This window comes from Phodopus roborovskii, unplaced genomic scaffold (genome assembly GCF_943737965.1).
Source record: "Phodopus roborovskii unplaced genomic scaffold, PHOROB, whole genome shotgun sequence".
NCBI lineage: Eukaryota > Metazoa > Chordata > Mammalia > Rodentia > Cricetidae > Phodopus > Phodopus roborovskii.
This window is the reverse complement of record NW_026126599.1, coordinates 610,198-626,905: the sequence shown is the minus strand read 5'-3', so window position 1 is coordinate 626,905 and position 16,708 is coordinate 610,198. Positions and strand designations below refer to the sequence as shown.

The following is a 16,708-nucleotide window of genomic DNA, read 5'->3' as shown; positions in this document are numbered from 1 at the left end:
TGGGTATTTGGCAAGGATTAAGCACCTAAATGTTGTTGAGAATAGTGATTTCTGTGTAAGTCTGATATAGGCCCCTTTGATGTTTCTCCCTTTTTGGACAACCTGGCAAAGGCTCAGTCTTCCTTTGGAAACTGACCTGGCAAGTCACATGACCATTTGAGTAACAACTTTGAAGCCCCTTCTCTGTGTCCAGATACTTGGACAGAGGAGATGATGAATGAACCCTCCTGTAGATGACTGTCTAGACAGTCATCTTGGCAGCCTGCTTGTGTGAACACCTCAGGGATGCCCAGAGGAGACACCACCCCAGCTGCCAAGTGACCGTAGCTGCTGCTGGGTGCACTAAACATGGAGAGAAGACATTGATGAGTGATTCTTAACACTGGGGCCTTTCTGGTTCACTTTCCAGGTGCCTCTAACAATATACTTAATCATTCAGAGACAAGAAGCACCCTTTGATGGAAGAGAGCATAGCAAAGGGTACATTTTTCTGGACAACTGTTTTAAGCTATAAGGTGGCTTCAGTTGGAGGTCTCATTGACAGATCCAAGCTCATTGACAGATCCAAGCTGATGCAAGACCAAGAGCACATTGCTTGCCTGCATGACCTCCAAAGTGTGATTTTGTTGTTGTTGTTAGTTTTGTTTTTGATTTTTTTGAGACAGGGTTTCTCTGTGTAGCCTTGCCTGTCTTGGAACTCACTCTGTAGACCGGCCTTGGCCGTGAACTCAGAAATCCACCTGCCTCTGCTGGGATTAAAGGCATGTGCCACCACCGCCCAGCCCAAAGTTTGTGATTTTTAGAACAATTAAACTTGAACAAAATTAGAGGTTTTTCTTGGTGCTCCCTAGGTTTACCACTCTCCCCTTTCTCCTTCTTTCCATTATTCAGTCTCTCAATCTCTGCCAATCTTTCTGCACTTTGCTGAACCAACACGTAGCTATGGATGAGAGGAGTAAAACTGGGTAGGCAAGATGGCTCAGTGGTAAAAGGTGCTTGTGGCCAAACTAGATGACTAAAGTTTCATTCCTTGGGATCCACATGGTGGAAGGAGAGAACAGATTTCTGCAGACTGTCCTCTTACTCTTATGACTGAACAAAAATGCATGAGTGAGGTGATCTGATTCCTTCAACAATGGCTGAGGCAAACAGATATTTCATTAAATGAGCGATGTATAAACTATACAGCAGACACAAAAAGGAGGCTCAAAATAAACATAGCATGCTTGTGGCCTTCTGACTTTTTCATATGGCATGGACCCCCAACATCTATTTGGAGTCAGTGAAAGACAGTCATTTTTCTCTTCACTAAGCCCAGTACCCTTGCCCACCTTCTATGTGGGAGAGCCTGGAGGAAGGGCCTCTGCTTCTGTCCGGTGTCTTTATTCTGGGCTCCCATCACACATCAGTGTAAGTTTTCCTTGGTCCTTAAAAAAGCACTCCCACTAGGGCTGGAAGACAGCTGAGCAGTGAAGAGAGCCTGCTGTTCTTGCAGAGGACCCAGGTTCAATTCCCAGCACCCACACAGTGGCTCACAACTGTTAAGTTCCAGGAGATCAGGTATCCTCTTCTGACCTGCACAGGCAGCAGGTATGTATGTGGTGCACAGACATACATGGAAGCAAAACACCCATACACAGAATTTTAAAAAATGAGTTCAAAATTTTATAAAGTAAAATTTTAAACTAAAAAAAAAAAAAACCCAAACAACAACAACAACAAAATGTTTCCTATCCATGATACTTGTATTCTCCAAAGCAAGCATGTTAGATTAGACTCACGCTTGGAATTTTTGATTCAGGACAAGATCAAATGTGTGTAGGCTTCACTATGTGTGCCTGTCCTGGGCTTCCATGTGCCCACACATCTGGAATTTTCTCTTGTAAGATTTCCTCCTCTTTATTGTATGCGTATGAGTGTTTTGATGGAATGTATATATGTGTACTGCATATGTGTTATGCCTGCAAAAGCTAGAGGAGGGCATTGGATCCCCTAGAATAGGAGTTACAGTGGTTGAGAGCCATGTGGGTGCTAGGACCAAACTCAGGTCCTCTGCAAGAGCAGCCAGTGCTCTTAACCACAGAGCCATCTCTCCCACCCTGTAAGATTTCTTCACAGATCTCTATGTGAGGCTGTGGCCTGGCGGTTACCCTCAGGCAACAAAATACATCTGCTTCTTCCAAGTGTGTTCACTTTTGGTACATTGACAAGAGCAGCTCCATTCTATATCTGGCCATGTTCACATGTTTCTATAATATCCTGTCTTATATTTCAGTGTTATCCTCGGCCATCCTATAGGTTGGAGCTGATGGTCCCTTGTTGCCTGAATGGACCTGTCTTGAGTTTGGTTTGATCTGGCCCAAGGTCAGAAAGGAAACGTCAAAACCCTGGTTTGTAAGCTACCTAAAGTGAGTGCTAGGAAGCAAACTCCAGGGCTCTCCAAGAGCAATACAAATCATAACCTCGTTACCATCTCTCTGTCCCTGTATGTATTTACTTTTTATTAGGTGTGGCTTACAAAGCTTGTGTATGTACTTGAGCATGCTATGGCACTTCAGGGCATTAGCTCTCTTTCTACTATGGGTCCCTGGGACTGAACACAGAGCATCTGGCTTTGCCACAAGTCCTTTATGGCACTTGTTTTTGTTTTTAAGCAAAGCAGTGGCAGGAGATTCACAGTCCCCACCAAAAGAACCCCACTACTTTAACTCCTGTGGAGAGAAGCTGGGTGCACTGGAGTGAGGGGACAGTAAGGGACAAGGGCACATCGAGCAGGTTCCTGCAATGCTCCAGTTAGAAAAGACTGTGTGTAAGCCTGGATGGGAGAACCAGAAAGAGAGTAGTGAGTGGATTAAAGATCTGTGTTGCTGGCGGAACACTTTTGGCTGTGAACAGAAAGGATAAGGATGGCCTCAGTACACCCTGGGAACAGACCCTATCCCTTCAGGTGTCCATTGTCTGATCATCAAAGCCCCCAGGCCTTTGTGTTCCAAAAAGTCCCTCCTATATGACAGTACCAAGGTTGCAGGTGACTCCTGGGTCGTGTATCTCATGTTGGGGAAATACCCTTAACAGTTAGGGAAGTCGTGTACCTAGTGTCCCTGGCAAGCCCATCCTAGGAGATCCTTATGGGGAACCACCTGGGTTCAGGGCAGGGAAAGGAAAAAAGAATGTATCACTTGGCTTTAAGGAGACACAAGGTAGCAACAATGAGGTCTGAAGCCAAGAGGAGCACTGCTGGTCCAGACAGCCTCTTCCTTGGGTTGAGAGAGGTTCAGACACAAGGAGAACCAGCGGGATAAGAGGAGGTATGAGAGGGAGGCAGAGATACGGAGGGAGGGAGGGAAGGAGGGAGGGAGGGAGGGAGGGACAACATGGTATATATGAAGGACTGGGTAGTCAGGAGGTCAGGCTGGAAGAGAGGAGAGCCTAGCAGGCATGGTGAGGTCAAGTCAGGAAACCGAGGGCTGGGTCCAAGGACCCAGCCATTTGTGGGTGACCGCAAGGGTAGATCTGGATCTTCTCCTACAGGCCAGCACACTAAAGCCAAACCCCAGCCCTGTAGATCTGTCATCCCAGGGACCAGGTGTGGAGGATTGAATAAGCATGGCCCCATAGACTCAAGGATTTATATATTTGGTCAGCAGGCAGTGGCACAAAGGGTGTGTGGCCTTGATGGAGTAGGCGTGGCCTAGTAGGAGGAAGTGAGTCACTGGGGGTGGGCTTTGACATTTCAAATGCTCAAGCCAGGCCCAGTGTCTTCCTCTTCTTGATGCCTCTAATCTGGATGTAGAATGCTCAGCTACTTTACTACATCTCCAGCACCATGTCTGCCTGTGTACCACCAAGCTTCATGCCATGATGATAATAAACTAAACCTTTGACACTGTAAGCCAGCCCCAATTAAATGTTTTCCCTTGTGAGAGTTGCTGTGGTCATGGTGTCTCTTCACAGCAATGGTCTTTGATTCAGACAGGCTGTTTGGGGAAATTTGTTGTAAGAGGCATGCAAGAGAGCTAGAGAGATGATTCTGCCAGCAACGCTTTGGGGGGGGGGTAGGGGGGACACATGAGGATCTTAGCTTGATCTCCAGAACCCACATTATGAACCTGGCAGGTGGCATATGTTTGCAATCCCAGCCCTGGACAAGCAAGAGTCAATCAGAGTCATGGGCTGTCTGTCCAGCTAGTCTAGCCTAATTGCTGAGTTCCAGAGCAACGGCAGGCTATGTAATAAGAAACAATGTGGATTCCCAAGGGGACAAACATGGTCATGACATTTCCTAAATTTATTTTAGATCAAGTATTTTAAAGTTATATGTTAATGGATGAAAGAAACACCAGGAGAAGAGCAATAGCTCAGTAGGAAAAAGGAGCCTGCTGCCTGGCCCAAGAATCTGGGTTCAATTCCAGGGCACACAAGTGGGTGCAAGAAAACTGTCCTCTCCCTCTCACAGACACCTGCACACACCTGACATCGTCTATGAGACCCCAGATTACAGATGTCCAGGAGCCAGGACCTCTCTCCTGGGAGGAGAGTTTACAGCAAAGTAGTGACCACACATCCTGCTCCCAACTGTCCTCCCTGCCCCAGGCTGGGAATCAGAGAGCATGTCTGCAGGCCTGTGCCATGCAAACACCCTGTCCTTGGAAAGGTGTAAGAAGAGACCCCACAGTTCTGCCACGTGAGCTCTGATGGCCTTTCCCGAGCCCAGGTCATAATATCTTCCTCTGTCCTGAGAACCGGATGAAGCCGTTTCAGTCTATGGAATTAATAACACTTTCGTTACATGGCTTACTCCCAGCAATCCATCTGTTTCTCCTTGACCCCTCCATGCTGCTCCACAGGTGACAGACATGGCTTGCTTGGGTCCCATGTTGAGCTTCCTTTCCTCACAGGCCATCTACATGCAGTTGCTTTCCTTATTTCCAGCCATGTTGATATTCTGACCTCTGGGGTCTTCTCTAGGACAAGACTTCCTTCCCAAAGCCGGTCTGTCTTCACATTTGATTGTCAGTGGGTCAGCTTCTACCAAAGAGCCTCTGCGATATAAGGACAGCATCCAGACTGACCAATAAGAATGAAATCCAGGCTGCTTTCACAGCCAGAGAAGGTGCATGGACTTGCTTGATTGAGATCCACCAATCACAGCCCTGTACAGGTGCAGCTCTTACTCCACTAATGACAATCCTTGAATGTGTAGTGATAAAGGGCCTGAGCTGAGTCATTGGGAAAACTATGCTAACCCCACAAGACTAGCTGAAGATGGAGGGGTCATGGGGAAATCACCAAGGCCTCTCCTGGCTAAAGTGAAGTCTCCTGGGCAGCAGAGAGATGTCTGCAGTGGTGTCACTGGATCCAAGCCTCCTGAGGCTGAACTCCGCAGCAGCTGTGGTCACAGTGATTTTGGCAGTTGGTGTGGTGTCTCTGAGCATCCCTGAGGCTGCCATGATGATTGTCTGGCCAGTCATCTAAATAAATGACTGTTAATACACTCCAGGCTCCAGGCAGCCAGGCACATGGAAAGGACCTCAAAGCTGTTATTCAAATGGTCATATAACAAAATGTACTAGAGGAAGCCAGGCATGGTAGCATGTGCTTGTATTCCCATGATTGACAGTAGAGCTAGGAAGACCAGGAATTGGAGGCTATCATTTGTACCTATTGAGTTTGAGGCAACCGAGGCTACAGAAAACCCTCTCTCAAAACCAAACAAACAGTAAAGCTCACCAAAACTGCAAATACTACAGAAGGTCATAGAAGCTGGTCATCTGTTACTTCATTTTTGATGGAGACAGGGAACTTAGATATAATGAGTTTCCTCTTTGTTCACTAAACAAATCTTTTAGATTCACTTAAACAAATTTTGTGACAATATTTTCTTTCACATAATATATATAATGTTGAAGAGGAAATTGGCAGCCTTTCCATTTCTGTGACCTCAAACACAATGACTTGTGAATTTCTCCATCTGGCCTAGGCTATCTGCAGAGTCTGGGAGACTTCACACCAGAGGAGCAGGTGACAGATTGGTCACCCATCCCAGCCACTGGGCCATTAGGACACAGTGCAGAGTCTCTTCTTAGGGATCCCCTGGGCAGGTGTCAGGGAGTGCTCATGCTGAGATTGGGCAGCACATGAGGGAGATGAAGATGACAATGTCATCCTAGGAGACAAAGAAGGTGCCATATGGGGACAGGACATCTGTGTGCTATTGTAAAGCCACGGCTACAGTTTGAGTGTCCTGTCTACACCACCCTCTCTAGCCTCTCCTCCACTCTATCCAGACCCCAGTCTGGGTGGTTACTGTGGGTCTGCATGTTGTCTCTGGGGTAAACAAATCAAGGAGTGAGTGGGAGGGTGGGTGGTGAGACAGGATGGGCGGACAGATGGACAGTTCTCATGGATGATGGTGTCTGCAGGGTCAGCACCCACAGGGACTGCACTGTGGATATTTTGAGTGGAGTTTCTGGGATTGGATGATTCAGAGAGAAATAGGTTGGGTATAAAATCAGAGTGTGACCTCTGGGACACGATCAGGAACTGCAGTCTGAAGAAACCCAGAGCATGCCTGGAGAGACCCTGTGTACTCAGGTGAGGACTGGGTAAACATGTGGGGGCAGAGCAGCTGTGAAAGGTGCCTTGCATGACTCTGTGTGTGTGTGTGTGTATGTGTGTGTGTGTGTGTGCAGGTCATGTGTGTGCAAGTGTGTGCTCATGGATGTGGAGGCCAAGGACAGCTCAGACATCACTACCACTCAGGACACCATGTGCCTTGGATGTTTTGCTTGGTTTCTTTGTGATTCATTTCATTTGTTTGTTTGTTCCTTTGTTGTTTTTCTTTGTTTTGGGGGACAAGTTCTCACCGTGTAACCCAGTTGGCCTGGAACTCATTATATAGACCAGGCTACATTCAAACTAACAGATGCCAGCTTGCTTCTGTCTACCAAATGGTAGAATTAAAGGCATGTACCTCCCTGCCTAACTTGGGATTTAATTTTCTTTATTATATTTACTTATTTATTCTGTGGGGACAGGGCACACTCCTGCTATAGGCTGAGCAGCAGCAGGTTCTTTCACCTTCCATGGTCACATGGATACAAAGCCCCACGTGTGCACAGCTGTTCCTCCACAGAAAGTGCCCCTCCCCTGTGACAGCATCATGGCTGCAGGGCCCACTCACTGCTTCTGGGGAAACATGGTTGTCACTGCAGGAGACTGATGACAGCATCAAGGGCAGAAATCATCCCACAGAGGGTCCTTATGGAATTCCAGCTGAGTCCATGACTTGGGATTAAGGCGCCAGCAGATGGCAGCAGCGAGGCTGAACACCTGAATAACCTTTTGTGTAAAAATGCCAGTGTCCCCATCCCTTGTGATCAGATTGGTGACTAGCCTTGTTGGCAGTGTAGAACCTTCATCTAGTGACTGAAGGATGCCAATTCAGAGACCCAAGGCCAAACACTGGGCTGAGTTTGGGGGTGGGGGGTCCTCCTGAGGAAGGGGAAAGGTTCTGACAGCAGGGGCTGGGGTGGGGTCCGGGTCAAAGACATCCAAGGAAACCCCACAGAAGAGCCTGAACCAACAACCAGGGAGCCTGCATGGGACTGACCTAGGCACCCTGCATATGTGTGACAGTTGTGTAGCTTGGTCTGTTTGGGGGACTCCTGGCAATGGGAACAGGTGTTGTCCCTGGTGCTTTGGCTGGCTCTTCCAAACTTATTCCTCATGTTGGGTTGTCTTGCACAACCCAACTACAGGGGGAGGTTCTTGGTGTTAAGGCAGCTTGGTGTGCCATACTTTGCAGACACTCATGGGCGGCCTGCCTCTACTGAGCAAGGGAGGGGTGGATTGAGGGGAGGCAAGGAAGTGGGGTTGGGAGTGGTAGGAGAAGAGGATGGAGAGGCTTTGGTCAGGACATAAAATAAATTAATTTAAAAAATAAACAAACAAAGCAAACACTGGTGTCCAGCACCTGACATTAGGCAGTCATAGTCAGGTACAGCCCTACCATGGGTGACCTTTTACACGTAACCCCAGACGGTAGGGCACGTTGAGATGAAGCCTGGAGGTGAGTACTCATGACCAGGAGGCCCCCTCTCTGACCTCACTGAGGCTAAAATTGTGGTTCATCTGGTAAAGTGTTTACCTGCCTGGCATGCACAGGACCCTGGGTTCTATCTCCAGCAGGGGACAAAGGGACACACTGGAACACACCTTCACCCCAGCATTTGGGAGGGCAGAGATGAAAATCTGTAGGAGTAAAGGTCATCCTTGGCTACATAACAAGTTCAAGGCCCAGCCTGGGCTACTTGAGACTCCATCCAATAAAAAAGGGGAGGCTTTCTGGGAGGTTCAGTAGGCCTGTCCCCTCTCCTGACTGACTGTCCATCTGGGGTGAACTTGTCCTAAAGGTTTTGCATCTGCCTTTCAAAGGGCAGGATGGAAGGATATAGAAGTGTATCCCTGTGCAGCTGTCACTGATGTCATGAGAATGAGGTTCATGACCATGAGGGCTCAGGACAAGGGATAAGAGAATCATGGGGACTGTGAGGGAAGGTATCCAAAGCAGATATGACAGAATGCAGGCTGCATAGCCACCTGCAGGGAAGTATGGAGAAGGCAATCTGTGTCAAAAGTGTGAAGTCACCTCTGCGTGTGTCATTCAGGGAGAATGATGCCACTTTCTCTGGTACAATCATGTCTTTCTGCCATAGCTGACGATTAAAGAAGGGTGGGGTGACACTCCTGACGAACCAGTGTTCAGGCCACCACAGCCTCTGTCCCCACCTCTCATGTCCCCACCCAATCACAGTCCCTCTGCCTCCACTCTCACGGATGTCTCAAAAAATGTGGCACATTGCTGCTCTGAGCCTTCTTTGCTTATAGAACAAAGAGGGTTCTGGAATGACCACGGCAGAACAGAGTCATCTCTAAAACTTCAAGGAGGTATCACCTGTTGCTGGCCCTTGAGGTAAGGCTGAGTGATGCCTTGGGTCCATGCTGACACCTCTGTGCTGAACAAAGGACTTAGTGAGACTGGAGTCCCCTGCCATCCGATGCTGGCATGACCTGAGCCAGGGCTCCCTCTGCGGATTGGAGGGCAGCAAGGCTCTCACAGAGACAGGATAAACTCCAGACCCCATGTCGGGTGAGGGGGACTGTCACCTGGGAAGCCTAGGGACAATGTCGATGGGGAGCATGGAGCAGACCAGGGCAAAGAGGATCTGCCATGACTTGGTTCAGCCTGAGAACAATCAGCAGCCACTGAAGAACAGGAAGGGGTCAAAGAGCAGGATAAGAAACCACGTTCTGGAGTTGGGAACTGAGGGAGCATCCTCTCGCATCAGCATCTCCAGTATCAGCATCTCTTAGCTGAGCATGGGATTCAGCTGCTCAGAGACCTGTATCAGCTTTTCTCTCCCTGAAAGAGCACGTGCTGGTCCAGGCAGCCTCTTCCTTGGGTTGAGAGAGGCTCAGACTCAAGGAGAACCAGCAAGAGAGGAGGAGGTATGAGAGGGAGGCAGAGATAGGGGAGGGAGGGGGAGGGAGGGAGAGGGGGACAACATGGTATATATGAAGGACTGGGTAGTCAGGAGGTCAGGCATGGTGAGGTCAAGGCCACATCTTCCACACAAATATGGGTGCTGGGCTCAAGGGCATGGCCTTGTTCTCATCGACCACAAGGGTGGATCTTCTGCAACGTGAGAAAGAAGAAGCCAGATAACAAAGGAAGTTTCTGACCACAAGGAGGTGGAGATGAGGAGGTCCTTCCCTGAATCAATCCTCAACATGAAAAGGTTCTGGGGTTGTGTGTTCCTTTGCATTATTCTCTCTTGGGTCCTGAGCACCCCAGGGTCCCTCCACAGGGCCTGTTCTCCAGCCTGATGGCTCTGCTGCTCTCATTTCCTGGAGGACACCAGGTCATGACATGTGTCCTGCTTCTGCTGCTGCCAGCACCATGCCTGCACGGTGGTGAGTGGTGGGACCTTGCCAGCAGGGACTCTGCCTTAACCACAAGAGACACCAGTGGGGCTAGGAAGAATGGACTGTCAAGTGAACAGACACTCATCTCTGTCCCCAAGTGAGACCAGCCCTCAGACTAGGTCCAACACAGGCTTTCCTTGTCTTTCCTGTTCCAGCCATAGGGACAGTTCTGCCCTGTGTCACACACCTGCCTGTGGGTGAAGAGTCAGGAAGCTCTGGGCTGTCCTTTCCATCCCCTGCAGAGATTTAAGTTTCTCCCCTTCCTTCCTTCCCAGGTAACCTAGCAGGATTCAACAGATTGAATGTTTTGGGGGTCAACCAACCAACACGCCTCTCCGGTGTCCAGGGCAGCTCCATCGAGATCCCCTTCTCCTTCTCCTTCCCCTGGGAGTTGACAAAGATTCGGCAGATGAGGATTCTCTCGGAGATGGAAGCACTTCCATGGGGACATTATCTACAACCCCTCCTCAGGTTTCATACATGAGCATTTCAAGAACCGGCTCATCCTGAACTGGACTCAGCCTCAGACATCCGGAGTCCTCAGAATCCTGGACCTGAAGGAGGAGGACCAGACAGTGTACTTCTGCAGAGTTCATCTGAACATGAGAAAAAAGACAGAGATTGTGCAGTCAGTTGATGGAACACAACTCACCATCACACATGGTGAGCCACCCCACTTTGGCTTTGATGCCTCTGACATCCTGTCCCCTAGATGTCACCTCAGGCTCCACAACTCTGAGCTTTCTTTCATATTCTTTTCCCTTGGCTCTTTGCATGCCTTTGCCAAATGAATCTTTCCCTTGCAGTTGTGAATTCTCTGCTGCCATCTCTGACCTTGCTTGTCATCCTCTGCTCAGAGGGAATGCCAAGCCCACAGTAGGCTTCATCATGTGACCTTCCCCTTAATTCATGCCCTTTCTGTCCCAAACTAACACTGTGGTGTTGGCCACTTCCCCCTCCCCCAGGACCTGCAGGGAGATTAAAGTTTCAAGGATATAGCTGAATCACTTGGTCCTGGAGCAGGGCTCCAATGAGTCCCTGTGTGGAGCATCTCCACACACCTCAAACCTAAGCCCAGAACAAACAGTAGGTACCCACTGGATGTTTTACAATCCAAGTGTGAAATGCCACCTGTCACCACAGCCCCCCATTTCCCCCTCCTAGCTCCACAGCACACACCCCTCACCTCTCCCTACCCACTCCTGTCTTCTCTTCATTTCCCAACTCCTCTCTCTTCTTTTTGCCCTCTTGCCCTCCCCACTCCCACACAAGTTCCAAATGTCTTGGGAAATCATGTCCACATTGACATGTTGTGACTGCTCTGTCTTCTGATCCCTGCCTCTCCTCTGGGACACAAGTAACTGCAGTCCCGTGCTCTGGGAACACTGAGTGGCTTTTACTCCTCAGTTCTTCGTGTGGCCCTACAGGAGCCGGGGGCTCTGTGTGCTTCCTTGTCCATCACAGCCTTGCTCTGTGGCTATTTCTTTATATATTGGTGTTTGGCTTTTAGAAGACAGGATCTCACCGTTTAGCCCTGGTTGTCCTGGAACTCACAGAAATCTGTCCGATTCTACCTCCAAAGTGCTGAGATTAGAGTCACACGCCACCACAACCAGCTGTGGCTCTTGACTGGACTAATGCTAACCTCTGAGATGACGCCCACAGCCCCGTTCCTGTGCAGTCTCTGTGGCTGCCATGTTGACCTGATGTCACATCAAACAGCAGCGGCCAGGGCTCAGGGCAGGGAGAGAAAGGAGCCGCCTCTAGGATCTAGAGCAGTGACTCTCACCCTTCCTAATGCTGTCACCCTCAAAACAATTCCTCATGTGGTGGAGACCCCACCATAAAATTATTTTCATTGCTAGTACATAACTATATTTGAACTACTGTTATGAATCATACTATACATATCTGATATGCAGGATATCTTATGTCCACTGTGGGTGACAAACCACAGGTTGGGAGCTGCTGGACTAGTGTTACCAAATATGTAAATGTTATGGAAATTAACCTAGTGACATTTGTAGAGGAAATGAATGTGCCCTGCCCTGCACTCAGCAGTACACTTACAGCCAGAATTATGTGTTTTCTGTTATACATTTTTGTATTCTGTGTATGATAGTGAGGGTCTGTTATTCAGGTGTGTGTGTGTGTGTGTGTGTGTGTGTGTGTGTGTGTGTGTTCACATTTGTTCAATGTGCCTGTCAAGGCTTGAGAATAACCTCATTCACCTCATTTTTTGAGATGGGGTCTTCAACTGGCTTTGAGATTGCCAAGTTTTAGGTTGCATGAGCAGTGAGCCCCAGGGACATGCTGTCCCCACGTCCTTGGTACTGGGATTACAGCCCAGTCAACTCAGTTTAGTATGGAACTAGATATATAGGCAGAATGGCATTAACTCAGATATTCCTCTGCCTCTGGAGTCTAGGACTAAGATTAAAGGCCACACCCAGTTCCACAGGCTCTTCCTGTGAATACCACGGATGAATCCTGAGCTCTAAGGTCTGAGCATCAAACACTCTATGGACTGAGGCATCTGTGTGTGTTTTATATATTTATGACAAAAGAACTGTATTTCTATGACTTAGTTATCTGTGACCATGTAGAGACTGAGGATACACCACAAGGCTCTCCTAGAAACTCAGCCTTCAACATTTGTTCCCCTCTCTGTGTGAACTTCTAAGAGCTATTCCCATCCCACACTCCTCAGAGGAGACAAGGTGTGACTCTCACCCCATCCCTCCCTCATCCAGGGAGGATCTGCTCACTCTCTTCTCTTCCACAGATGCCAGCACCACCAAACAGATGCCCTCCTTAGTCACCTCTGCAGTCGCCACAGCTGGCCTGGAGGACACAGAGAACCAGGTCACCTCTGCAGCCACCACAGCTGGCCTGGAGGACACAGAGAACCAGGTCACCCCTGCACTCACCACAGCTGGCCTGGAGGACACAGAGAACCAGGTCACCTCTGCAGCCACCACAGCTGGCCTGGAGGACACAGAGGGTCAGAGCAATCCTTCACTTGTGAACCTGGCAGCCACAGTCGGGGTGGTGGTGGCCACGGCTGTGCTCATAACCCCCGTCTGTGTGTTGATGATCTTCCTGTGCTGGGAGCAAAGGTAAGTGTCCAGGACAGGCCCTCACCTGAGCTTCCCCTCTGAGTTCTCTCAGCTGTGGGGGATGGGGAAGGAGGTTGTGCAGGGGAAAGTGAGGAGAACAGAAGGGCAGGAAGGTGGCTGAGCTCAACACAAAGACTGAACTGGCGATTACTTTCCTTAGAGACCAGCTGGGTCCAGTGCAGATGAACACAGAGCGTGCTCCTAAGGAAATCAAGGGGAATCCGGGTACCTCAGGGGCTAACCGTTCATGGGAAAGAACTGTGACTGCTAAATAGGATTCAGGGCAGAGCAGCATCCAGGGACAACATCTCTCAGGAAGTGAAACCTATGGAAAGAGACAACTGTTTGAGTTGAAGATATGGTGTAAACACGGAAATTACAATCACGGTATGTCTAGGAAGAGCCTACACTAAAACTGGTCAAAGATTTGTACACCAAAAACCAAACACTGCCGAGAAAACTCACTGAAAAGCTGGGAAGATACTCAGTTGGTCAACTGGTTGTCCCACAAACATGAGGACATGGGTTCACGACACACATAAAAAGTTGGCAGATACTTGGACAGGCAGAGACAGTAATACACTGAGGCTCAATGTGGTGCCAGGCTTGCCCAATCAATGAGTCCCAAGCTAAATACAAGCCTGAATCCTAAACTAAAGCAGACAGCTGCTGCAGGTCAATGCCCAAGGCTGTCCTCTGCCGTCCACATGTGTGTGCACGTATGTAAATATACGCATACATACTGCCCAAAAATAAATCACAAAAAAAAAAAAACCCTATGGAAACACCAAAAAAAAAAAAAAAAAAAAAAAAGTAAGGATATGCACAATGGAAAAATATATACCTTTACAATGGAAATTTTGTTTGTTTGTTTTTTGAGACAGGGTTTTCTGTGTAGCTTTCTAGACCAGGCCAGCTTCAAACTCACAGAAATCCACCTGCCTCTACCTCCCTAGCGCTGGGATTAAAGGCATGTGTCGCCACCACCCTGCTGCAGTGGAGAAATTTATGTCATTATAATGAAAAACAATATAGAAATTCAGTGTAATCCCTAACCAACTCCAATTGCGTTTTTGTAAAGAGAAATGGGTTGTCTTCTAACGTTCTTAAGGATTCTAAGACATGAGTTTTGTGACACAGCTGGGGACATCTCTATCCCAGCATTTGGAAGTGGAAACAGGAGGATCTGAAGTTCAGGGCCACATGCAGTGACACAGAAAGTAGAAGGTCAACTGTCCTCCATGAGACCTTGAAGGGACACAAAACAGGAATTGAGTATGGACTGTGTTCAGAGCAGATTGAAATCCATGGTAAGAAGAAGACTACAGGGCAGGAACGGAGCAGGAGACCTGAGAGGAAGCAGAATTCTGGACTTGAAACCTGAGCCTGAATCTGAAGGCAGAGTGAGGGTCAGCGTGGCTGCCACACTGACACCGTTTCTTCTCCTACAGGCCAGCACACTAAAGCCAAAGCCCAGCCAGGTGGGCGCCGGTCATCCCAGCGAGCAGGTGAGGGCCTGCCTGGGGAAGCTTGTTCTGAGAGACATGCAAGGGAGTAGAGAGATGACTCAGTCAGGAAACCCTGCCACATGGGCAGGAGGACCTGAGATTGATCCACAGAACCCACGTTATAAGCAAGGCAGGTGGCAGGACTTTGTAATCTCAAGCAAGAGCCAAGCAGAACCATATGGCTGTCTGTCCAGCTGCTCCAGCCTAATTGGTGAGTTCCAAAGCAGTGAGAGGCTATACCATAAAAAATGATGTGAACTCCCCAACATGATAAATCGTGATCATCACATTTTCTAATTTTTTAAAATGTCATCTTTTAAAAAACTGCATACTAACGAACAAAAAATTCAAGTGGACCAGTGAGATAGCTTGGTGGGGAAAAGGTGTCTGCTGCCTAGCCCAATAACCTGGGTTCGATTTCTGGGGACTCAAATTATACAAGGAAACAACTGGAAAATTGTCCTTTCCATCTCAGGGTCACCTACAGGCACTTGCTGAGACATTGTCTGATAGTCCCCTGCTAACAGACTCCACACCAGGATCTCGCACCAGGGAAGTGAGTTTACTTGAAAGTATGGGTTTGCTGGCCACATATCCTGCATCCCACCCCATCCCCTGCCTCCTGTTTGAAGACCAGAGAGCATGGCACCAGGACTGTACTGTAAAATATCCTATCTTTGGATGGGTACAAGAAGAGAAACCACACTCCCGTCATGGGAGCTCTGATGCCCTCTCCTTGGAACCCAGGTCATGTTCTCTGGCTCTGGTCCTGAGAGACCAACTGTGTGTGCTCTTCTCTGCCCATGGAGTTAATACTTTTTAATGAAGGTCTTCCTCATAGCACTCCACCTCGGTGTCTATCTTGACCTCTTAGAGAGTAGCAGACTGTGTCCTGCACAGGGAGAGACAGAGAGAGTAGGGACAGGGAGAGAGTCAGGGACCATGGTCCACACTGAGAACCACTGCATGAGGATCCTAGGTCCTCTCTCCCATACTCCCTGGACACTGACATCCCAGCCACGGCCCCTGACCCCTCCGTGCTCCTCCTCAGGTGACAGACTGGGGCTTGCTTGGGCCTCATGTTGAGCTTCCTCTCCTCACAGGCCATCTACATGCAGTCGCTTTCCTTATTTCCTGCCATGTTCATATTCTGACCTCTGGGGTCTTCTCTAGGACAAGACTTCCTTCCCAAGGACGGTCTGTCTTCACATTTGATCATCATCAGTGGGTCAGCTTCTACCAAGTGCCTGCTGGGACATAAGGGCAGCATCCAGACTGACCAAAAAGAATGGAACCAGGCTGCTTTCACAGACAGAAAAGATGAATGGGCATTGTAGCAGTTAGAATGTAATTCAACTGGCCCCCATAAGCTCATAGGGAGGGGCACTATTAGGGGGCTTAGCTTTATTGGAGTAGGTATGACCTTGTTGAAGGAAGTGTGTCATTGTGGGGGTGGTCTTTGAATTCTCCTCTACTCAGACTTCTCTCAGGGTACACACAGTTCACTTCCTTTTGCCTGGAGATCAAGATGTAGAACTCTCAACTCGTCCGGCACCATGACGGACTGCATGCTGCCATGTCCCACCATGATGATAATGGACTAAACCTCTGAATCTGTAAGCCAGCCCCAATTAAATCTTTTCCTTTGTAAGAGTTACCTTGGTCATAGTGCCTCTTGACAGAAATAGCAACAGGCATGCATGAATGAGATCCACCAATCTCCATCCTGCATTGATGCTGCTTTAGTTCCACCAAACACAAGCCTCAAATGTCTTATCAATCACAGGGTTATTTCTGAGTCATTGGGGGGGGAAGGGACTGTGTACCTCCCCAAGAGACTAGCTGAAAATACCAGGGGTCATGGAGAAGTCACCAAGAATTCTCATGGTTAAAGTGAAGTCTCCTGGCAGCTGTGAGATGTCTGCAGTGGTTGCCACAGGATCCAAGCCTCCTGAGGTTGAACTCTGCAGGAGCCATGGTCACAGTGATATGGGCAGCTGGGGTGGTGTCTCTGAGCATCCCTGAAGGGTTCACACAAGCAGGATGCCATGCTGATGGTCTGGCCAGTCATATAAAGAAGGGTTTAGTCATCAT

The 16,708-nt window shown here is 48.7% G+C and overlaps 1 pseudogene; it reads left to right on the top strand.

Annotated features, from left to right (window-relative positions):
• The first annotated feature begins 9,843 nt into the window (after positions 1-9,843).
• On the top strand, positions 9,844-16,267 carry LOC127237153 (paired immunoglobulin-like type 2 receptor beta; annotated as a pseudogene).
• The last annotated feature ends 441 nt before the right edge of the window (positions 16,268-16,708 follow it).